A 24,239-nucleotide genomic window follows, 5' to 3' on the forward strand; every position below is an offset into this window, starting at 1 on the left:
CACACTAATCAGGTTTTTTTTACTGAACAACAAAATTAACAGTTTATTATAGAACAAGTCTTAACTAGTAATAAAGTAAAACATAAACATGCAAATCGAAATTTTAAAGTTCCAACATTAAATTTTAAAAGTCCCCTTTCTACCTTAACCAAATTTTAAAGTCCCTTTTTACCTTAGTCCCTTCACACTCACACACATATATGTATACCGGTTAACTGAAAAAATAAAAAAAGGGGTTTTTGGATCAGAACTCTGTTACAGACAACAAGAGCTTGGGCAGACTACTTGCTCATTTTTGAAGTAAACAGCAGATGAGAAATGTTGTTCCAAAACTGGCATACAGCCTAACGTCTGAGTATGCGTAGACAGGTCACTGAAATCTTTAGAACAGTTCTGTTCAGGCAGCATTGAGAATTATTTTTAGCAAGCTTTCTTCAAATACAGGAAACAAAATAAATCGACACAATGGACTTCACAGAATCTTCTAGGGAATTGCAGGAAAACGAGCTGAGTTGTAGTCTTCTGTTCTTGGAATTCTCTCCTTCTGCAGCAGACTTGACTTCTGTCTCCTTCCAGAGGTAAAACCCACTCACTCTGACTAACAACCAGAAAGCTTGTCAGTTTTCTGCCCATCCCAGGCACTCTGCTACTACTGGGCTTGTCCAATCAAAACAGCCCTTGTCACTTTTCTGCCCCCGTTAGCAGGGTTTCTGCTCCATCGCCAACCCCAGCCATGTGTCAACCAGCAACACTGTTGCCAATCTGGTTCTCTCAGTGTCATCTTGATGACTTTCTTTTTTTTAAAGAAACTGGTCCAACATTTATTCAGTTTAACCATAATTTCCTTTAAAAAATATTTTTAACAAACAGAATCACTTTCATAACACTCTGAATGATGTGTATGGGGATGTGGGGGGAAGGGGTCAACTCTGCGTTATCTTGAACTGTTTGCAGTGCTGGCAGACTTTTAAAAATAGCACCAGCACCTGCTCCTGCATCAGGTGGCACCATGTACGTGTCGCCAATGCCGCTGCCGCCATATGAATGGGAGGAGCAGCCATCGTCAATATGTTAAATAGCCGCACACCACATAATCACGGCAGCACGGGTCCTATGCAGGGCGGCTACCATTTTCTGCACCCACCACCATTTCCAGTGATGGGACAATAAAATCCAGCCCACAGAATCACAGAATTGTTACAGCACAGAAGGAGGCCATTCAGCTTGTCATGTCTGTGCTGGCTCCCCAAAAGAGCAAGTTACCTTGTGCCACTCCCCCATCTTCTCTCTGTGGTTCTGCACATTCTTCCTTTTCAGGTAACAATCCAATTCCCTCTTGAATGCCTCTCATCATAGGACAACCCTCTTTTTTTTTTATTCGTTCATGGGATGTGGGCATCGCTGGCTCGTCCAACATTTATTGCCCATCCCTAAATGCCCTTGAACTGAATGGCCATTTCAGACGGCATTTAAGAGTCAACCACATTGCTGTGGGTCTGGAGTCACATGTAGGCCAAACTGGGTGAGGATGGCAGATTTCCTTCACTAAAGGCACAGTGGCGCAGTGGTTAGCACCGCAGCCTCACAGCTCCAGTGACCCGGGTTCAATTCTGAGTACTGCCTGTGCGGAGTTTGCAAGTTCTCTCTGTGACCGCCTGGGTTTCCGCCGGGTGCTCCGGTTTCCTCCCACAACCAAAGACTTGCAGGTTGATAGGTAAATTGGCCATTGTAAATTTCCCCTAGTATAGGTAGGTGGTAGGGGAATTGAGGGAAGGTGGTGATGTGGTAGGAATATGGAATTAATGTAGGATTAGTATAAATGGGTGGTTGATGGTCGGCACAGACTTCGTGGGCCGAAGGGCCTGTTTCAGTGCTGTATCTCTAAATAAAATTAAATAAATAAATAAATGACATTAGTGAACCAGATGGGTTTTTACAACAATTGACAATAGTTTCATGGTCACCATTAGACTAGCTTTTTAATTCCAGCGACCAATCTCATGAGCCTTCACTGCACCACCTCCAATCAAGTATATCCTTTCCAAAATATGGAGACCAAAACTGCTGACAGTACTCCAGATGTGGTCTCACCAAAACCCTGTACAATTGTAGCAATATTTCCTTATTCCTGTACTCCAATCCCCTTGCATTTTGCATTCCTAATTGTTTGCTTTGCATGCATGTTAACTTTCTGTGTTTCTTGTACAAGCACACCCAAGTCTCTTTGAATATTCTGCTTTTCTATTCTTATGCCCAAAGTGCATAACTTCACAGTTCCCTATGTATCCATTGGAGTTTAGAGGAATGAGAGGTGATCTTATTGAAACATATAAGATCCTAAGGGGATGTGACAGGGTGGATGTTGAAAGGATGTTTCCCCTTGTTGGAGAAACTAGAACTAGGGGACACAGTTTAAAAATAAGGGGTCGGCCATTTAAGATAGAAATGAGGAGAATTTTTTTCTCTCAGAGAATTGTGAGTCTTTGGAACTCTCTTCCCCAGGGAGCAGTCGAGGCAGGGTCATTGAATTTTTTTTAGGCAGAGGTAGATAAATTCTTGTCTAACAAGGGAGTCAAAGGGTATTGGGGGTAGGTGGGAAAATGGAGTTGAAGCCACAATCAGATCAGCCATGATCTTATTAAATGGCGCAGCAGGCTCGAAGGGGCAGAATGCTCCTGCTCCTAATTCATATGTTCGAAAGATGCACTGCAGCAACATGCCAAGATATCTTCAACAGCACTTCCCAAACCCACGACCTCTTCCATCTCGAACAGGGTTGTCCAACCTCTTCGGGCAGAGGGCCACATTGTGATTTTTGCACGGCCCGGGGGACTGGTGAGCAAATTTTGAAAGATAAAGGCACTAAAAATTTATCTTACTACCAAAAACAACAACAAATATGCATATTTGTGAAGAAGTTTTAAATGGGAAGACTAATTTATTGACTTACTTTCTCGTCAATATATTGAAAACAGCTTTCGTCACATATCTGGCATAGTTTTTGCTTTTTTAAGCAGTCAATCTCTGTCTGCACACTTGATGTAGCGATGCAGAGTATTCTGGATAGATGTCCACCATTCAGGAGAGACCTTGATCTTCCTTCCCCCTCTCTGTGCAGTGTGTGCGTGTGTGTGTGTGTGTCGTTCTCTGTTCCCTCCCCCCTCCCCCCTCCCCTCTAGGACTAGGAGACATAGATTGAAAGTTTTGTGCAAATGATGCCGGGTTAATTTGAGGAAGCACTTTTTTACGCAGTGGGTGGTAATGACCTGAACTCACTGCGCATAAGGGTGGTGGAAGTGGAGAGGATCAATGACATCAAGAGGAAGTTGGATGGCCACCTGAGAGAAATAGACTTGCAGGGCTATGGGGATTGAGCCAGGGAGTGGGACTGACTGCATAGCTCCGTGGAGAGCGGGCATAGATTCGATGGACAGAATGGCCTCCTTCCGTGACATAAGTAAATGACTCATTCACTCTCTGTCCCCCCTCTTTGTCTCTCTCTCTCCCACTCTCTGTGTGTCTGTCTCTCTGTCTCCCTCTCCCCCCTCTCTCTGACTCCCTCTCCCCCTCGCTCTATCTCCCTCTCCCCTCTCTCTCCATCTCCTTCTCCCCCCTCTCAGTGTCCCTATCCCCCTCCCCCTCTTTCTGTGTCACTCCCTCATCTCTCTCCACCCCCAGTGTCTCCAGTGTTCCCCACTTAGTGCTCTCTGCTCTCTATGTCCCGTCTCTCCGTTCACCCTCTCTCTCTGCCTCTCCCCCTTTCTCTCTCTCTCTCTCTCCCCCTTTCTCTCTCTCTGTCCCTCTGTCCCCCCTCTCTCTCTGTCCCCCCCTCTCTGTCCCCCCTTCTCTCTCTCTCTCTCTCTCTCTGTTCCCCCTCTCCCTGTCTCTCCCCTTCTTTCAACCTGTCTCTCACCCTCTCTCCCTCACACAGTTGCAGAGAGTGCAATGCTCTTTTAAAATCCTTTTAAAAGTCAGTTCTTTTTAAAAAAATCACTGTCAGTTTCACAGGTGACAGCCGCTGACATCGGGAACAACTGTTTCACAACAGACTCGGGTTTTCCAGTGGGTTCTGACCTTTTTTTAAAAACCACAAAAAGGTGCTGAAAATTATACTTTTGTGCAACATGTGGCAACAAGATTTCTGCCCAGAACGGAATTGCCATGTAGCAGGAGGAAGAAGACTTGGGTGAGGAGAAGGTGTGAATGAAAAGTGTCCAGCTTTATGATGGAAGTCATATGATCATCAATTCAGACAATGGTTACTGAAGACTCTGCTATTTTAATGTTAGGAAGCCCCTGTCATGTACAGCATTCCTGTGTCAGATTCTCCCATGAACTGTCAACCCATCTGACATAACCCAATCCACTTCTCCTTGGAGCAAAGGAGTTTGAGGGGAAATTTGATAGAGGTGTACAAGCTAATGTCAGGCTTAGATGGGTAAACAAGGAAAAGCTTGGTACAAGGACTAGGGGTCACAGATTGAAAGTTTTGGGCAAGAGATGCAAGGGGAATGTGAGGGAGCACTTTTTTACGCAGCAAGTGGTAATGACCAAGAACTCACTGCCCACGAAGGTGATGCAAGCGGAAACAATCAATGATTTCAAAGGGAAATTGGATGGGCAGCTGAAGGAAATAAATTTGCAAGGCTACAGGGATCAAATGGGGAAGTGGGACTGATTGGATTGCTCCATGGAGAGCCGGCATGGGCTTAATGGGCTGAATGGCCTCTTTCTGTGCCGTAAATTACTGTATGAATCTATGAACTCATCCACCACATGCAGATATCAAGTCACATGCTCAAACAGAAAGATCTAAGAATGCTAAGGGAACACCTATTCCACCCTCAAGTGTAAATGTCTGGATTTTATTCATGTTAAAAGTGTATTTTGTGCAGTTAGACAGTGACTCCCCTCAATAACAATGAAAGATGCGGGTGTCTTTGTGGGGTTGCTTCGACAAGCTATCACAATGAAAGAGTGAAGTGTTTGCATGCTGGATTTCCCTAAGGTCTTTCTGTAACTGTGGTGGTTCTGTGCATTTTGTCTAATCTTTTTGGCTATCACTTTAAAACTCAGTCACAGTACAAAGAGATTATAGCAACCAGCTAAAGCCTGCCCCAATGCAGTGTTGTAAAGAAGAAATCCTGGCAAAGGACATTAAGTGCCTGACAGACAAATTCTAAATATAGACACATCTCCAATGGGTTCAGTTTGACTTAGACTGAGTCACAAGGTTCCGGGTTCAAGTCCCATTCCAGGGCTTGAGCACAAAAAGCAAGGCTGACATTCCAGTGCAGTACTAAGGGAGTGCTGCACTGTCAGAGGTGCCGTTTCTCAGATGAGACGTTACAAGGAGGCCCCTTCTGCTCAGGTGGACGTAAAAAAAATCCCATGACACTATTTTGAAAAAGAGCAGGGAAGTTCCTCCTGGTGTCCTGGCCGATATTTATCCCTCAGTTAACATCATAAAAACAGATTATTTGATCATTACCAGTGACCTGTTTGTGGGAGTTTGCTGTGCACATGCTGGCTGTTGGGTTTCCTGCATTACAACAGCGACTACACTTCAAAAAGTACTTCATTAGCTGATCACCGGATGTCTCAAAGTGCTGTATAAATGCAAGACTTCCGAATCAGTTAGACTCTCCCCAGACTCAGCAAGACTCTCTCTCCAGAATCGATGAAAGTGGAGTTAAGGGCACAGTCAGATCAGCCATGATCTTATTGAATGGTGGAGCAGACTCAAACGGCTGATGACCTACTCCTGCTCCTATTTCTTTTGTTCTTATGTTCCAGAATCGGCTGGACTCTCTGTACAGAATCAGTCAGACTGTCTCTCCAAAATCAGTGGGCTGAATTTTGTTCTCCCTCAGGCGTCAGATTCCATGGTGGTGGCGGGGTGGGAGCCTGAAGATGGCTCTGGATGTGGCCCGCCACAGACCTCAATGCCGAGAGGGCCTGGCCTGATTCTCCCGGCAGCGGTGAGGCTCCGTGGCGGACTCCCCTCCTCACTCCCCCATCGCTGCTGGACGACGGGACCACAATTTAAATATTCAAATGAATAAAATTAATTTACATGGACTTACCTGCGATCTTGATAGCCTGTCATGATCTTCAGCTGCGGCAGCTGGCACTCCCACGCCCTCAGTTCCCCGTCTGGGGAAACGTGTTCCCCACTGGTGGGGAGGGGGGAGGGCATAAGTTTCTCAGTGTGGAAGGGGGTGGGGGAATGGGGTCAAATATACATAATGGGTGGAGGGGATGATGGGAAGGGTTGAACCTTAAACATTGTGCAGTTTTGGGGAGGGGGAAGGTCAAATGTAAAGGTAAGTGGTTTGGGGAGGGGAAGGCAAATAGTTACCATAATTGTTATTGGGGGGTGGGAAAGGGGTGTTAGCAATTTATTTATTTAATTCTGGGGGTAGGACTTTAAAAATCCTAATTGGGCGGCAGGGCTCGCTGCCCTTTATAAAGGGCGCCAGCACCTGCACACTGGCAGTTGATGCCATTGCCAAGGACGGACAGCCCGTCCCCTCCACAAGATGGGGGGGAGGGCCACCCCGACTATTTAAGTGAGCCACTGCGCTTGAGATTGCGGCGGCTCTTTGGCATGCGGCCTGCTTTTGAGCTCGTCGCCGAGATCGGTGGCGGGCTCTTAAAATCCAGACCAGTGAGTCTACCTCTCCAAACTTAGTGAGTCTTTCTCTCCAGAATTAGTTAGAGTCTCTCTGCAATACTCGTGGATGATTTTAACCTTCATATCGATTGGACAAATAAAATTGGCAAAGGTAGCCTGGAAGAAGAGTTCAAACAGTGTATTTGGGACAGTTTCTTAGAACAATACATCTTGAACCAACCAGGGAGCAGGCTATTTTAGACCTAGTAATGTAGAATGAGATAGGTATCAAATTGAAAGAAAAGGCTGCGAAGATTAGTGATAGGCCAGAAGATTGGGAAAATTTTAGAAACCAGCTAAGGATGGCTTAAAAAAAAGAGGGAAGAATTAGAGTATGAGAGTAAACTGGCAAGAAATATAAAAACAGACAGAAAAAGCTTCTACAAATATGTAAGAAGGAAAAGAGTAGCTAAAGTAAGTGTTGTTCCCTTAGAGGATGAGACTGGGGAATTTATAATGGGAAACAAGGAAATGGTAATGACATTGAACAAGTATTTTGTATCTGTCTTCACAGTAGAAGACACAAAAAGCATTCCAAGAATGGTAGAAAATAAAGAGGCAAAAGGGAGGGAGGAACATAAAACAATCACTATCAGTAGGGAAAATGTACTAGGAAAATTATTAGAACTAAAGGCTGATAAGTCCTCTGGACATGATGGCCTGCATCCTGGAGTCTTAAAAGAAGTGGCTGCTGTGAGAATGGGTGCCTTGGTTATAATCTTCCAAAATTCCCTAGATTCTGGAAAGGTCCCAGTGGATTCGACAACTGAAAATGTAATACCTCAATTCAAAAAAAGAGGGAGACAGAAAGCAGGAAACTATAGGCTAGTTAACCTAACATCTGTCATTGGGAAAATGCTAGAAGCTATTATTAAGGAAGTAGTGGCAGGACATTTAGAAAATCATAATACAATCAGGCAGAGTCAACATGGTTTTATGGAAGGGAAATCGTGTTTGACAAATTTATTAGAGTTCTTTGAGGAAGTAATCGGTAGGCTGGAGAAAGGGGAACCAGTGGATGTAGTGTATTTGGATTTCCAAAAGCATTCGATAAGGCGCCACATGGTGTTGGGGACAATATATTAGCATGGATAGAGGATTGGCTAACCAACAGCAAACAGACAGTTCGGATAAATGGGTAATTTTCAGGTTGTCAAACTGTAACTAGTGGAGTACCATAGGGATCAGTGCTGGGCGTCAACTATTTATGATCTATATTAATGACTTGGATGAAAAGACCGAGTGCGTTGTAGCCAAAGTTGCTGAAGATACAGAGATAGGTAGGAAAGCAAGTTGTGAGGAGGACTCAAAGAATCTACAAAGACATATAGATAGGTTAAGTGAGTGGGTAAAATTTTGGGAGAAGGAGTATCATGTGCAAAAATGTGAGGTTGTCCACTTTGGTGGCAAGAATAGAAAAACAGAATATTATTTAAGTGGAGAGACACTGCAGAATGCTGCAGGATAAAGGGATCTGGGTGTCCTCATCCATGAATCAAAGAAATTAGCATACAGGTACAGCAAGGAAAGGCAATTAGGAAGGCAAATAGAATGTTGTTCTTTATTGCAAGGGGGATGGAGTATAGAAGTAGGGAAGTCTTGCTACAACTGTACAGGGCATTGGTGAGACCACACCTGGAGTACTGTGTACAGTTTTGGTCTCCTAACTTAAAGAGGGACATACTTGCATTGGAGGCAGTTCAGAAAATGTTCACTAGGCTGATTCCTGGGATGAAGGGGTTGTCTAATGAGGAATGGTTGAATAGGTTGGGCCTATACTCATTGGAGTTTAGAAGAATGAGAGGTGATCTTACTGAAACGTACAAGATTCTGAGGGAGCTTGACAGGGTGGATGCTGAGAGGACGTCTCCCTTGTGGAGGAATCTAGAACTAGGAGACACAATTTAAAAATAAGGGGTCTCCCTTTTAAGACCGAGATGAGGAGAAATTACTTCCCTCAGAGGGTCATAAATCTTAGGAATGCTCTTCCCCCAGAGAGAGCTGGAGGCTGGGTCATTGAATATATTCAAAGCTGAGTTAGATAGATTTTTGATCTACACGGGAGTCAAGAATTATGGGGAGGGTGGGGGGGGTGGCGGGCAGGAAAATGGAGTTAAGGCCACAATCTATCAGCCATGATCCTATTGATTGATGGAGCAGGCGTGAGGGGCTGAATGGCCTACTCCTGCTCCTATGCCTTATGTTCTAATGTTCCAGAATCAGTGAAACTCTCCAGAATCAGTGAGATTCACTCTCAAGAATCTTTTAGACTTCATCCATAATCAGTTGGAAGAAAGAATGACTTGCTTATATGTAGTGCCTTTCATAACAACAGGATCACAAAGCGCCTCACAGCTAATGAAATATTTCTGAAGTGTAGTTTGTGTTGTAATGTATTTGAAGTCTCTCCAGAACCTTTTGAGATAAGTGTTCAAATTTTCTCACATCAGAAGACAGTTTGAAAATTTCATGAAAGCTGTTAAGAGGCAGTTTTGAAACTAAGCAAGGTAGATATTCCTTTAAGACAGAGCAATACCAACATAGAATTTCTGCCGGAAATCCAGGAGCACATCTCTTCCATCCATTTGGCTGTCTTTGACCTGGCACCATCCCAAATCCCAATTGAGGCTCTATTTATCAGGGTCAAGCTCCTATACCACAACTAGTGCTACTGGCGCATGTACTTGACATGCAAGATTTTAGTGTAGCCCCATTTCATCTGTGCAAGAGGGGGCTTCCACATGCTAGTCTAGCTGAAGGTAAGAAGCCTTCTAAAATAATGTGGCAATACACCTTTGCAGATGTGCTCCAAAGTTAACTGACATTTGATTTCTATTGGAGCAATTGCCATTTCAAAGTGGAGCGCTCATACTGCCCTACATTTTGGTGTACTTAAGATGGCTGTACAGGGGGTTTAACCAGTAAGACGTTGGGGAGAGCAGCAGAAACTATCATGCACACATTCTGGCATGGGGTAGGGGACAGAGTGTGCAAAGCGTCTGCTTTCCTCTGTCAGAAGTTGCTGGTACAGTGAGGAAGAGCAGAAGCCCCAACTGTCGAAAATGAGAAAGATAGAGAATCTACAGGACAAGAGGAGAAAGAGAGCTGTCCAGCCTAATGGCATTTTCCAGCTCTTGGTCCGTAACCTTGTAAGTTATAACATTAAGGGCATATCCAATTATTTTTCAAATATGATGAGGGTTTCAGCCTCTACCACTCTTTCAGGCAGTTAAGTCCAGATCCCCACCAACCTCTGGATGAAAAAAAAATCTCCTCAACTTTCCTCTAATCCTTCTACCAATTATTTTAAATCAGGGTTGTCCAACCTTTTCGTGTGGGGGGCCGCATTACAATTTTTGTCTTACATAGTGGGCCGTTGAGACAATTTCAGAAAGATAAAGGCATTATCTTACTATTAATCAAAACAACAACAAATGTGCATTTTTGTGAAGATGCTTTAAATTAGCAGATTAATTTATTGACTTACTTTCTCATCACTATGTTGACACTGATTTGGTAAGACACCTGGCATTTTTTGTCAGCACAAGTCGTCAATGTTTGCCTGCACACTTGTAGCGATGTGGAGTATTCCGGATAAATGTCCAGCTGTCAGGAATGATCTTGATTGCTCTCTATCTCTCTTTGCCTTTCTCTGTCACCACCCCCCCCCCCGCCCTCTCTGAGTACCCCCCTCTCTCTTTGTCTCGGTCCTCAATTCTCTAGCTTCCTCTGTCCTCCGCTCTCTCTCTGTCATCCCTCCCTCGCAGTCCTCTTTCTTTCTCTCTCTCTTTTTCCCCCACTCTCTCTGTCCCCCTCTCTCTTTTTCTCTGTCTCCCCCCCTCCATCCCCCCACTCTCTCTGTCCCATCTCACTGACCCCTCGCTCTCTCTGTCCCCCCCTCTTTCTCTGTCGCCCTTCTCTCTCCCTCTCTCTGTCACCCTGCTCTCTCCCTCTCTCTGTTGCCTTTCTCTCTCTCTCTCTCTGAGTAGCCCTTCTCTCTTTCTCCCTCTCCTGTAGCCCTTCTCTCTTTCTCTCTCTGTAGTCCTTCTCTCTCTCTCTCTCTCTCTCTCTCTCTCTGGAGCCCTCCTCTCTCTCTCTCACTCTGGTGCCCTTCTCCCTCATTCTGTGTAGCCCTTCTCCCTCTCTCTCTTGAGCCCTTCTCCCTCTCTCTCTGGTGCGCTTCTCACTCTCTGGAGCCCTTCTCTCTCTCTGTCCCCACGTTCTCTCTCTGTAGCCCTTCTCTCTCTCCCTCTCTCTCTCTCTCTGTAGCCCTTCTCTCTCTCTGTCCCGCCCTTCTCTCTGTACCCACCTTCTCTCTCTGTAGCCCTTCTCACTTTCTCTCTGTAGCCCTTCTCTCTCTCTCTCTCTCTGTCCCCACGTTCTCTCCCTCTCTGTAGCCCTTCTCTCTCTCTTTGTCCCCATGTTCTCTCTCTCTAAAGCCCTTCTCTCTCTCTCTCTCTGTCCCCACGTTCTCTCTCTCTGTAGCCCTTCTCTCTCTCTCTCTGTTCCTACGTTCTCTCTCTCTCTCAGTAGCCCTTCTCGCTCTCTCTCTGTCCCCACATTCTCTCTCTCTCTCTGTAGCCCTTCTCTCTCTCTCTCTCTCGCTCTCGGTGTAGCCCTTCTCTCTCTCTCTCTCTGGAGCCCTTCTCCCTCTGTCCCCACCTTCTCTCTCTCTCTCTGTCCCCACCTTCTCTCTCTCTCTCTGTCCACACCTTCTGTCTTTCTCTCTGGAGCCCTTCTCCTTCTCTCTCTGGAGCCCTTCTCTCTCTCTCTCTGTCCCCACGTTCTTCTTCTCTCTCTGTAGCCCTTCTCCCTCTCTCTCTGTACCCCTTCTCGCTCCCTCCCTCCCTCTCTGGAGCTCTTCTACCTCTCTCTGGAGCCCTTCTCCCTCACTCTCTGGAGCCCTTCTCCCTCTCGCTCTCTCTCGCTCTCTGTGTCACCCTTCTCTCTCTCTCCCTCTCTCTCTGTCACCCTTCTCTCTCTCTCTCTCTCTCTCTCTCTCTCTCGCTCTCGGTGTAGCCCTTCTCTCTCTCTCTCTCTGGAGCCCTTCTCCCTCTGTCCCCACCTTCTCTCTCTCTCTCTGTCCCCACCTTCTCTCTCTCTCTCTGTCCCCACCTTCTCTTTCTCTCTCTCTCTGTCCCCACCTTCTGTCTCTCTCTCTGGAGCCCTTCTCTCTCTCTCTCTCTCTCTGTAGCCCTTCTCTCTCTCTCTCTGTAGCCCTTGTGTGTCTCTCTCTTTGGAGCCGTACCCTCTCTCTCTCTGGAGCCCTTCTCCCTTTCTCTCTGTAGCCCTTCTCCCTCTCTGTCCCCACATTCTTCCTATCTCTCTGTAGCCCTTCTCCCTCCCTCTCTGTCCCCACATTCTCCCTCTCTCTCTGTTTCCACAGTTTCCCTCTCTCTCTGTAGCCCTTCTCCCTCTCTCTGTAGCCCTTCTCCCTCTCTCTGTAGCCCTTCTCCCTCTCTCTCACTGTTGCCCTTCTCACTCTCTCTCTGTAGCCCTTTTCACTCTCTCTCTGTCCCCACGTTTTCCCTCTCTCTCTGTAGCCCTTCTCTCTCTCTCCCTCACTCTGTAGCCCTTCTTTCTCTCTCTGTCCCCCACCTTCTCTCCCTCTCTCTCTGTCCCTGTCCCCACCTTCTCTCCCTCTCTCTCTGTAGCCCTTCTCCCTCTCTCTCTGTAGCCCTTCTCACTCTCTCTCTGTCCCCACGTTCTCCCTCTCTCTCTGTAGCCCTTCTCCCTCTCTCTCTGTCCCTACGTTCTGCCCCTCTCTCTGTCCCAACGTTCTCCCTCTCTCTCTGTAGCCCTTCTCACTCTCTCTCTGTCCCCACGTTCTTCCTCTCTCTGTAGCCCTTCTCCCTCTCGCTCTGTCCCCACGTTCTGCCCCTCTCTCTGTCCCAACATTCTCCCTCTCTCTTACTGGCCCTTCTCCCTCTCTCACTGTAGCCCTTCTCCCTGCCTCTGTCGCTCTGTAGCCCTTCTCTCTGTGTGTCGCCCTTCTCTCTCTCTCTCTGTAGCCCTTCCCACTCTCTCTGTCCCCACGTTCTCCCTCTCTCTCTGTTCCCACAGTTTCCCTCTCTCTCAGTATCCCTTCTCACTCTCTCTCTGTAGCCCTTCTCCCTTTCTCTCTGTAGCCCTTCTCCCTTTCTCTCTGTAGCCCTTCTCTCTCCCTCTCTGTCCCCACATTCTTCCTATCTCTCTGTAGCCCTTCTCCCTCTCTCTCTGTCCCCACATTCTCCCTCTCTCTCTGTTTCCACAGTTTCCCTCTCTCTCTGTAGCCCTTCTCCCTCTCTCTGTAGCCCTTCTCCCTCTCTCTGTAGCCCTTCTCCCTCCCTCTCTGTCCCCACATTCTCCCTCTCTCTCTGTTTCCACAGTTTCCCTCTCTCTCTGTAGCCCTTCTCCCTCTCTCTGTAGCCCTTCTCCCTCTCTCTGTAGCCCTTCTCCCTCTCTCTCTGTCGCCACGTATTCCCTCTCTCTCTGTAGCCCTTCTCCCTCTCTGTCCCCACGTTCTCCCTCTCTCTCTCTAGCCCCTCTCCCTATCTCTCTGTAGCCCTTCTCGCTCCCTCCCTCCCTCTCTGTAGCCCTTCTCACTCTCTCTCTGTAGCCCTTCTCTCTCTCTCCCTCACTCTGTAGCCCTTCTCTCTCTCTCTGTCCACACCTTCTCTCCCTCTCTCTCTGTCCACACCTTCTCTCCCTCTCTCTCTGTCCCCAACTTCTCTCCCTCTCCCTCTGTAGCCCTTCTCACTCTCTCTCTGGAGCCCTTCTCTCTCTCTGTCTCTCTGGAGCCCTTCTCTCTCTCTGTCTCTCTGGAGCCCTTCTCTCTCTCTGTCTCTCTGGAGCCCTTCTCTCTCTCTCTCTCTGGAGCCCTTCTCTCTCTCTCTGGAGCCCTTCTCTCTCTCTCTCTCTGGAGCCCTTCTCCGTCTCACTCTGCAGCCCTTATCTCTCGCTTTCTGTCCCCATGTTCTCTCTGTAGCCCTTCTCTCTCTCTCTGTCCACATGTTGTCCCTCTCTCTCTATAGCCCTTCTCCCTCTCTCTCTGTAGCCCTTCTCTCTCTCTCTGTAGCCCTTCTCTCTCTCTCTGTGGGCCTTCTCTCTCTCTCTGTAGCCCTTCTCTCTCACTCTCTGTCACCACGTTCTCTCTCTCTCTCTCTGTAGCCCTTCTGTCTCTCTCTCTCTCTGTAGCCCTTCTCCCTCTCTCTCTGGAGCCCGTCTCCCTCTCTCTCTGTCCCCACATTCTCCCTCTCTCTCTAGCCCTTCTCCCTCTCTCTCTGTAGCCCGTCTCCCTCTCTCTCTGTCCCCACATTCTCCCTCTCTCTCTGTAGCCCTTCTCACTCTCTCTCTGTCGCCACGTTCTCCCTCTCTCTCTGTAGCCCTTCTCCCACTCTCTCTGTCCCCGTGTTCTGCCCCTCTCTCTGTCCCAACGTTCTCCCTCTCTCTCTGTAGCCCTTCTCCCTTTCTCTCTGTAGCCCTTCTCTCTCCCTCTCTGTCCCCACATTCTTCCTATCTCTCTGTAGCCCTTCTCCCTCCCTCTCTGTCCCCACATTCTCCCTCTCTCTGTTCCCACAGTTCCCCTCTCTCTCAGTATCCCTTCTCCCTCTCTCTGTAGCCCTTCTCACTCTCTCTCTGTAGCCCTTTTCACTCTCTCTCTGTCCCAACGTTTTCCCTCTCTCTCTGTAGCCCTTCTCCCTCTCGCTCTGTCCCCATGTTCTGCCCCTCTCTCTGTCCCAACATTCTCCCTCTCTTACTGGCCCTTCTCCCTATCACTCTGTAGTCCTTCTCCCTCCCTCTCTGTAGCCCTTCTCACTCTCTCTCTGTAGCCCTTCTCTCTCTCTCTGTCCCCACCTTCTCTCCCACTCTCTCTGTCCACACCTTCTCTCCCTCTCTCTCTGTCCCCACCTTCTCTCCCTCTCTCACTGTAGCCCTTCTCCCTCCCTCTCTCGCTCTGTAGCCCTTCTCTCTGTGTGTCGCCCTTCTCTCTCTCTCTCTCTGTAGCCCTTCCCTCTCTCTCTCTCTCTGTAGCCCTTCAATCTCTCTCTCTCTCTCTCTCTCTCTCTCTCTGGAGCCCTTCTCTCTATCTGTCGCCCTTCTCTCTCTCTCTCTCTCTCTCTCTGTGTAGCCCTTCGCTCTCTCTCTCTCGGTAGCCCTTTTCAGTCTCTCTCTGTCCCCACGTTCTCCCTCTCTCTCTGTAGCCCTTCTCCCTCTCTCTCTCTGTCCCCACATTCTGCCCCTCTCCCTGTCCCAACGTTCTCCCTCTCTCTCTCTAGCCCATCTCCCTATCTCTCTGTAGCCCTTCTCACTCTCTCTCTGTAGCCTTTCTCTCTCTCTCCCTCTCTCTGTAGCCCTTCTCTCTCTGTCCCCACCTTCTCTCCCTCTCTCTCTGTCCACACCTTCTCTCCCTCTCTCTCTGTCCCCACCTTCTCTCCCTCTCTCTCTGTCCCCACCTTCTGTCCCTCTTTCTCTGTAGCCCTTCTCCCTCTCTCTCTGTAGCCCATCTCCCTCTCTCTCTGTAGCCCTTCTCCCTCTCTCTCTGTCCCCACGTTCTCCCTCTCTCTTTGTAGCCCTTCTCTCTCTCTCTCTGTCCCCACATTCTCCCTCTCTCTCTGTAGCCGTTCTCCCTCTCTGTAGCCCTTCTCCCTCTCTCTCTGTAGTATTTCTCCCATTCTGTCCCCACGTTCTCCCTCTCTCTCTGTCCCCACGTTCTCCCTCTCTCTCTGTCCCCACGTTCTCCCTCTCTCTCTGTCCACACGTTCTCCATCTCTCTCTAGCCCTTCTCCCTCTCTCTCTGTAGCCCGTCTCCCTCTCTCTCTGTCCCCACATTCTCCCTCTCTCTCTGTAGCCCCTCTCCCTCTCTGTAGCCCTTCTCCCTCTCTCTCTGTCCCCACGTTCTGCCCTCTCTCTGTCCCAACGTTCTCCCTCTCTCTCGGTCCACACGTTCTCCATCTCTCTCTAGCCCTTCTCCCTTTCTCTCTGTAGCCCTTCTCTCTCCCTCTCTGTCCCCACATTCTTCCTATCTCTCTGTAGCCCTTCTCCCTCCCTCTCTGTCCCCACATTCTCCCTCTCTGTCCCCACATTCTCCCTCTCTCTCTGATTCTACAGTTTCCCTCTCTCTCTGTAGCCCTTCTCCCTCTCTCTGTAGCCCTTCTCCCTCTCTCTCTCACTGTTGCCCTTCTCACTCTCTCTGTAGCCCTTTTCACTCTCTGTCCCCACGTTTTCCCTCTTTCTCTGTAGCCCTTCTCCCTCTCTGTTCCCACGTTCTGCTTGTCTCCCTGTCCCAACGTTCTCCCTCTCTCTCTCTAGCCCCTCTCCCTATCTCTGTAGCCCTTCTCTCTCCCTCCCTCCCTCTCTGTAGCCCTTCTCACTCTCTCTCTGTAGCCCTTCTCTCTCTCTCCCTCACTCTGTAGCCCTTCTCTCTCTCTCTGTCCCCACCTTCTCTCCCTCTCTCTCTGTCCACACTTTCTCTCCCTCTCTCTCTGACCCCACCTTCTCTCCCTCTTTCTCGTTAGCCCTTCTCTCTCTCTCTATGGAGCCCTTCTCTCGCTTTTTCTGGAGCCCTTCTCTCTCTCTCTCTCCATCTGGAGCCCTTTTCTCTCTCTCTCTCTCTCTGGAGCCCTTCTCCCCCTCTCTCTGGAGCCCTTCTCTCTCCCTCTCTGTCTGGAGCCCTTCACTCTCTCTCTCTGTCCCCATGTTGTCTCTTTAGCCCTTCTCTCTCTCTGTCCCCACCTTTTCCCTCTCTGTCTGGAGCCCTTGTCCCTTTCTCTCTGGAGCCCTTCTCTCTCTCTCTTTCTGTCGCCACATTCTCACTGTAGCCCTTCTCTCTCTCTCTCTGGAGCCCTTCTCTCTCTCTCTCTGGTGCCCTTCTCTCTCTCTCTCTCTGGAGCCCTTCTCTCTCTCTCTCTGTCCCCATGTTCTCTCTCTATCTCTGTCCCCACGTTCTCTCTCTCTGTAGCCCTTACGCCTCTCTCTCTGTAGCCCTTTCCCTCTCTCTCTGTAGCCCTTTCCCTCTCTCTCTGGAGCCCTTCTCTCTCTCAGTCCCCACCAATTCTCTCTCTCTGGAGCCCTTCTCTCTCTCTGTCCCCACATACTCTCTCTCTCAGTGGCCCTTCTCTCTCTCTCTCTCTCTCTCTCTGTAGCCCTTCTCTCTCTGTCTCTCTGGAGCCCTTCTCTCTCTCTCTCTCTGGAGCCCTTCTCTCTCTCTCTCTGGAGCCTTCTCCCTCTCTCTCTGGAGCCCTTCTCTCTCTCATTCTGTCCCCACATTCTCTCTGTAGCCCTTCTCTCTCTCTCTCTCTGTAGCCCTTCTCCCTCTCTCTCTGGAGCCCTACTCCCTCTCTTTCTGTCCTCACGTTCTCTCTGTAGCCCTTCTCTCTCTCTCTCTCTCTGGAGCCCTTCTCCCTCTCTCTCTGGAGCCCTTCTCCCTCTCTTTCTGTCCCCACGTTCTCTCTGTAGCCCTTCTCTCTCTCTCTCTCTCTGGAGCCCTACTCCCTCTCTTTCTGTCCTCACGTTCTCTCTGTAGCCCTTCTCTCTCTCTCTCTCTGGAGCCCTTCTCCCTCTCTCTCTGGAGCCCTTCTCCCTCTCTTTCTGTCCCCACGTTCTCTCTGTAGCCCTTCTCTCTCTCTCTCTCTCTGGAGCCCTTCTCCCTCTCTATCTGGAGCCCTGTTCTCTCTATCTCTGTCCCCATGTTCTCACTGTAGCCCTTCTCTCACTCTGTGCCCACCTTTTCCCTCTCGCTCTGTCCCCACGTTCTCCCTCTTTCTCTGTCCCCACATTTTCCCTCTCTCTCCGTCACCACCTTCTCCCCCTGTCTCTGTAGCCCTTCTCCCTCTCTCTCTGTAGCCCTTCTCCCTCTCTCTCTGGAGCCCTTCTCTCTCTTTTTCTGTCCCCACGTTCTCCCTCTCTCTCTGTCCCCACATTTTCCCTCTCTCTCTGTCGCCACGTTCTCCCTCTCTCTCTGGAGCCTTTCTCTCTCTCTCTCTGGAGCCCTTCTCTCTCTCTCTCTGGAGCCCTTCTCTCTCTCTCTCTGGAGCCCTTCTCCCTCTCTCTCTGGAGCCCTTCTCCCTCTCTTTCTGTCCCCACGTTCTCTCTGTATCCCTTCTCTCTCGCTATCTGGAGCCCTTTTCTCTCTCTCTCTGTCCCCATGTTCTCACTGTAGCCCTTCTCTCTCTCTGTCCCCACCTTTTCCCTCTCTGTCTGGAGCCCTTGTCCCTTTCTCTCTGGAGCCCTTGTCTCTCTCTCTTTCTGTCGCCACATTCTCACTGTAGCCCTTCTCTCTCTCTCTCTCTCTCTGGAGCCCTTCTCTCTCTCTCTCTGGAGCCCTTCTCTCTCTCTCTCTCTCTCTCTGGAGCCCTTCTCTCTCTCTCTCTGGAGCCTTCTCCCTCTCTCTCTGGAGCCCTTCTCTCTCTCTCTGGAGCCTTCTCCCTCTCTCTCTGGAGCCCTTCTCTCTCTCTCTCTGGAGCCTTCTCCCTCTCTCTCTGGAGCCCTTCTCTCTCTCTTTCTGTCCCCACATTCTCTCTGTAGCCCTTCTCTCTCTCTCTCTCTGTAGCCCTTCTCCCTCTCTCTCTGGAGCCCGACTCCCTCTCTTTCTGTCCTCACGTTCTCTCTCTAGCCCTTCTCTCTCTCTCTCTCTCTGGAGCCCTTCTCCCTCTCTCTGGAGCCCTTCTCCCTCTCTTTCTGTCCCCACGTTCTCTCTGTAGCCCTTCTCTCTCTCTCTCTCTCTCTGGAGCCCTTCTCCCTCTCTATCTGTCCCCACGTTCTGCCCTCTCTCTGTCCCAACGTTCTCCCTCTCTCTCTGTTTCCACAGTTTCCCTCTCTCTCTGTAGCCCTTCTCCCTCTTTCTCTGTCCCCACGTTCTCCCTCTCTGTAGCCCTTCTCCCTCTCTCTCTGTCCCCACGTTCTGCCTTCTCTCTGTCCCAACGTTCTCCCTCTCTCTCTGTAGCCCTTCTCCCTTTCTCTCTGTATCCCTTCTCTCTCCCTCTCTGTCCCCACATTCTTCCTATCTCTCTGTAGCCCTTCTCCCTCCCTCTCTGTCCCCACATTCTGCCTCCCTCTCTGTCCCCACATTCTCCCTCTCTCTCTGATTCCACAGTTTCCCTCTCTCTCTGTAGCCCTTCTCCCTCTCTCTGTAGTCCTTCTCCCTCTCTCTCTCACTGTTGCCCTTCTCACTCTCTCTCTGTAGCCCTTTTCACTCTCTGTCCCCACGTTTTCCCTCTTTCTCTGTAGCCCTTCTCCCTCTCTGTTCCCACGTTCTGCCCGTCTCCCTGTCCCAACGTTCTCCCTCTCTCTCTCTAGCCCCTCTCCCTATCTCTCTCTAGCCCTTCTCTCTCCCTCCCTCCCTCTCTGTAGCCCTTCTCACTCTCTCTCTGTAGCCCTTCTCTCTCTCTCCCTCACTCTGTATCCCTTCTCTCTCTCTCTGTCCCCACCTTCTCTCCCTCTCTCTCTGACCCCACCTTCTCTCCCTCTTTCTCATTAGCCCTTCTCTCTCTCTCTGGAGCCCTTCTCTCGCTTTTTCTGGAGCCCTTCTCTCTCTCTCTCCATCTGGAGCCCTTCTCCCTCTGTCAATCTGGAACCCTGTCTCTCTCTCTCTGGAGCCCTTCTCCCCCTCTCTCTGGAGCCCTTCTCTCTCCCTCTCTTTCTGGAGCCCTTCACTCTCTCTCTCTGTCCCCATGTTGTCTCTTTAGCCCTTCTCTCTCTCTGTCCCCACCTTTTCCCTCTCTGTCTGGAGCCCTTGTCCCTTTCTCTCTGGAGCCCTTCTCTCTCTTTCTGTCGCCACATTCTCACTGGAGCCCTTCTCTCTCTCTCTCTGGAGCCCTTCTCTCTCTCTCTCTCTCTGGAGCCCTTCTCCCTCTCTCTCTGGAGCCCTTCTCTCTCTCTCTCTGTCCCCATGTTCTCTCTCTCTCTCTGTCCCCACGTTCTCTCTCTCTGTAGCCCTTACGCCTCTCTCTCTGTAGCCCTTTCACTCTATCTCTGTAGCCCTTTCCCTCTCTCTCTGTAGCCCTTCTCCCTCTCTCTCTGTCCACACCTCCCTCTCTGTCGACCTTCTCTCTCTCTCTCTGGTGCCCTTCTCCCTCACTCTCTGTAGCCCTTCTTTCTCTTTCTCTCTGGAGCCCTTCTCTCTCTCGCTCTCTGTAGCCCTTCTCTCTCTCTGGCCCTTCTCTCTCTCGCCCTTCTCTCTCTTGGTCGCCCTTCTCTCTTTCTCTCTCTCTCTGTAGCCCTTCTCTCTCTCTCTCTCTGTAGCCCTTCTCCCTCTCTCTCTGTAGCCCTACTCTCTCTCTCTCTCTCTCTGGAGCCCTTCTCTCTCTCTCTCTCTCTCTGGAGCCCTTCTCTCTCTCAGTCCCCACCAATTCTCTCTCTCTGGAGCCCTTCTCTCTCTCTCTCCCCACATACTCTCTCTCTCAGAGGCCCTTCTCTCTCTCTCTCTCTGTAGCCCTTCTCTCTCTCTCTCTCTGGAGCCCTTCTCTCTCTGTCCCCACCTTCTTTCTCCATCTCTTGCTGTCCCCACCTTCTCTCTCTCTCTCTCTCTCTGGAGCCCTTCTCTCTCTCTCTCTGTCCCCATGTTCCCTCTGTAGCCTTTCTCTCTCTCTGTCCCCACCTTTTCCCTCTCCCTCTGTAGCCCTTCTCTCTCTCTCTCTCTCTTTGGAGCTCTTCCCTCTCTCTCTCGAGCCCTTCTCCCTCTCTCTCTGTAGCCCATTCCCTCTCTCTCTGTAGCCCTTCTCCCCCTCTCTCTGTCCCCACGTTCTGCCCCTCTCTCGATCCCAACGTTCTCCCTCTCTCTCTGTAGCCCTACTCACTGTCTCTCTGTCCCCATGTTCCCTCTGTAGCCTTTCTCTCTCTCTGTCCCCACCTTTTCCCTCTCCCTCTGTAGCCCTTCTCTCTCTCTCTCTCTCTTTGGAGCTCTTCCCTCTCTCTCTGTCGCCCTTCTCCCTCTCTCTCTGTAGCCCATTCCCTCTCTCTCTGTAGCCCTTCTCCCCCTCTCTCTGTCCCCACGTTCTGCCCCTCTCTCGATCCCAACGTTCTCCCTCTCTCTCTGTAGCCCTACTCACTGTCTCTCTGTCCCCACATTTTCCCTCTCTCTCTGTAGCCCTTCTCCCTCTCTGTCCCCACGTTCTGCCCCTCTCTCTGTCCCAACATTCTCCCTCTCTCTTACTCGCCCTTGTCCCTCTCTCTCTGTCCCCACATTCTCCCTCTCTCTGTGTCGCCCTTCTCTCTCTCTCTCTCTCTCTGTAGCTCTTCTCTCTCTCTCTCTCTCTCGGGAGCCCATCTCTCTCTGTCCCCACCTTCTCTCTCTCTCTCTGTCCCCAACTTTTCTCTCTCTCCCTCTCTCTCTCTGTCCCCATCTTCTCTCTTTCTCTTTTGGATCCCTTCTCTCTCTCTCTCTGCAGCCTTTCTCTCTCTCTCTCTCTCTGGAGCCCTCTCTCTCCCTCTGGAGCCCTTCTCTCTCTCTCTCTAGCTGGAGCCCTTCTCTCTCTCTCTCTGGAGCCCTTCTCTCTCTCTCTGTCTCTCTGGAGCCCTTCTCTCTCTCTCTCTCTGGAGCCCTTCTCTCTCTCTCTCTGGAGCCTTCTCCCTCTCTCTCTGGAGCCCTTCTCTCTCTCTTTCTGTCCCCACATTCTCTCTGGAGCCCTTCTCTCTCTCTCTCTGGAGCCCTTCTCTCTCTCTCTGTCTCTCTGGAGCCCTTCGCTCTCTCTGTCTCTGGAGCCCTTCTCTCTCTCTCTCTGGAGCCTTCTCCCTCTCTCTCTGTCGCCCTTCTCCCTCTCTATCTGGAGCCCTACTCCCTCTCTTTCTGTCCTCACGTTCTCTCTGTAGCCCTTCTCTCTCTCTCTGTCTCTGTAGCTCTTCTCTCTCTCTCTCTCTCTCTCTCTCACTCGGGAGCCCTTCTTTCTCTGTCCCCACCTTCTCTCTCTCTCTCTGTCCCCAACTTTTCTCTCTCTCCCTCTCTCTCTCTGTCCCCATCTTCTCTCTTTCTCTTTTGGATCCCTTCTCTCTCTCTCTCTGGAGCCCTTCTCTCTCTCTCTCTCTGGAGCCCTTCTTTCTCTCTCTCTCTGGAGCCCTCTCTCTCTCCCTCTGGAGCCCTTCTCTCTCTCTCTCTAGCTGGAGCCCTTCTCTCTCTCTCTCTCTCTGGAGACCTTCTCTCTCTCTCTCTCTCCCTGGAGCCCTTCTCTCTCTCTCTCTGGAGCCTTCTCCCTCTCTCTCTGGAGCCCTTCTCTCTCTCTTTCTGTCCCCACATTCTCTCTGTAGCTCTTCTCTCTCTCTCTCTCTGTAGCCCTTCTCCCTCTCTCTCTGGAGCCCTACTCCCTCTCTTTCTGTCCTCACGTTCTCTCTGTAGCCCTTCTCTCTCTCTCTCTCTCTGGAGCCCTTCTCCCTCTCTCTGGAGCCCTTCTCCCTCTCTTTCTGTCCCCACGTTCTCTCTGTAGCCCTTCTCTCTCTCTCTCTCTCTGGAGCCCTTCTCCCTCTCTATCTGTCCCCACGTTCTGCCCTCTCTCTGTCCCTACGTTCTCCCTCTCTCTCTGTAGCCCTTCTCACTCTCTCTCTGTCCCCACGTTCTCCCTCTCTGTAGCCCTTCTCCCTCTCTCTCTGTCCCCACGTTCTGCCCTCTCTCAGTCCCAACGTTCTCCCTCTCTCTCTGTAGCCCTTCTCCCTTTCTCTCTGCAGCCCTTCTCTCTCCCTCTCTGTCCCCACATTCTTCCTATCTCTCTGTAGCCCTTCTCCCTCCCTCTCTGTCCACACATTCTCCCTCCCTCTCTGTCCCCACATTCTCCTACTCTCTCTGTTTCCACAGTTTCCCTCTCTCTCTGTAGCCCTTCTCCCTCTCTCTCTGAGCCCTTCTCCCTCTCTCTCTGTAGCCCTTCTCCCTCTCTCTCACTGTTGCCCTTCTCACTCTCTCTTTCTGTCGCCACATTCTCACTGTAGCCGTTCTCTCTCTCTCTCTGGAGCCCTTCTCTCTCTCTCTCTGTCCCCATGTTCTCCCTCTCTCTCTGTCCCCACGTTCTCCCTCTCTGTAGCCCTTACGCCTCTCTCTCTGTAGCCCTTTCCCTCTCTCTCTGTAGCCCTTCTGCCTCTCTCTCTGTCCACACCTCCCTCTCTCTCTGTCGCCTATCTCTCACTCTCTCTCTCTCTGGTGCCCTTCTCCCTCACTCTCTGTAGCCCTTCTTTCTCTTTCTCTCTGTAGCCCTTCTCTCTCTCTGTAGCCCTTCTCTCTCTCTAGCCCTTCTCTCTCCTGGTCGCCCTTCTCTCTTTCTCTCTCTCTCTGTAGCCCTTCTCTCTTTCTCTCTCTCTGTAGCCCTTCTCTCTCTCTCTCTCAATCTCTGTAGCCCTTCTCTCTCTCTCTCTCTCTGTCGCCCTACTGTCTCTCTCTCTCTCTCTGGAGCCCTTCTCTCTCTCTCTCTCTCTCTCTCTCTGGAGCCCTTCTCTCTCTCAGTCCCCACCAATTCTCTCTCTGGAGCCCTTCTCTCTCTCTGTCCCCACATATTCTCTCTCTCAGTGGCCCTTCTCTCTCTCTCTCTCTCTCTTTCTCTGTAGCCCTTCTCTCTCTCTCTCTCTGGAGCCCTTCTCTCTCTGTCCCCGCCTTCTCTCTCTCTGTCCCCACCTTCTCTCTCCATCTCTCTCTGTCCCCACCTTCTCTCTCTCTCTCTCTCTGGTGCCCTTCTCTCTCTCTCTCTGTCCCCATGTTCCCTCTGAGGCCTTTCTCTCTCTCTGTCCCCACCTTTTCCCTCTCCCTCTGTAGCCCTTCTCTCTCTCTCTCTTTGGAGCTCTTCCCTCTCTCTCTCGAGCCCTTCTCCCTCTCTCTCTGTCGCCCTTCTCCCTCTCTCTCTGTAGCCCTTCTCCCTCTCTGTCCCCACGTTCTGCCCCTCTCTCTGTCCCAACATTCTCCCTCTCTCTTAATCGCCCTTGTCCGTCTCTCTCTGTCCCCACATTCTCCCTCTCTCTCTGTCGCCCTTCTCTCTCTCTCTGTCTCTGTAGCTCTTCTCTCTCTCTCTCTCTCTCTCTCTCGGGAGCCCTTCTTTCTCTGTCCCCACCTTCTCTCTCTCTCTCTGTCCCCAACTTTTCTCTCTCTCCCTCTCTCTCTCTGTCCCCATCTTCTCTCTTTCTCTTTTGGATCCCTTCTCTCTCTCTCTCTGGAGCCCTTCTCTCTCTCTCTCTCTCTGGAGCCCTTCTCTCTCTCTCTCTCTGGAGCCCTCTCTCTCTCCCTCTGGAGCCCTTCTCTCTCTCTCTCTAGCTGGAGCCCTTCTCTCTCTCTCTCTCTCTGGAGCCCTTCTCTCTCTCTCTCTCTCTCTGGAGCCCTTCTCTCTCTCTCTCTGGAGCCTTCTCCCTCTCTCTCTGGAGCCCTTCTCTCTCTCTTTCTGTCCCCACATTCTCTCTGTTGCCCTTCTCTCTCTCTCTCTCTGCAGCCCTTCTCCCTCTCTCTCTGGAGCCCTACTCCCTCTCTTTCTGTCCTCACGTTCTCTCTGTAGCCCTTCTCTCTCTCAACTCTCTGGAGCCCTTCTCCCTCTCTCTGGAGCCCTTCTCCCTCTCTTTCTGTCCCCACGTTCTCTCTGTAGCCCTTCTCTCTCTCTCTCTCTCTGGAGCCCTTCTCCCTCTCTAT

At 50.5% G+C, this 24,239-nt stretch overlaps 1 protein-coding gene across 3 annotated transcripts in view; it reads left to right on the forward strand.

Moving 5' to 3' along the window:
- Window positions 1-24,239, forward strand: part of LOC137380898 (DPY30 domain-containing protein 1-like) — a 597,603-nt gene that overhangs the window by 143,873 nt on the left and 429,491 nt on the right. The window lies entirely within an intron of this gene.

The sequence above is a fragment of the Heterodontus francisci genome, chromosome 20, assembly GCF_036365525.1.
Source record: "Heterodontus francisci isolate sHetFra1 chromosome 20, sHetFra1.hap1, whole genome shotgun sequence".
In the NCBI taxonomy this organism is placed as follows: Eukaryota; Metazoa; Chordata; class Chondrichthyes; order Heterodontiformes; family Heterodontidae; genus Heterodontus; species Heterodontus francisci.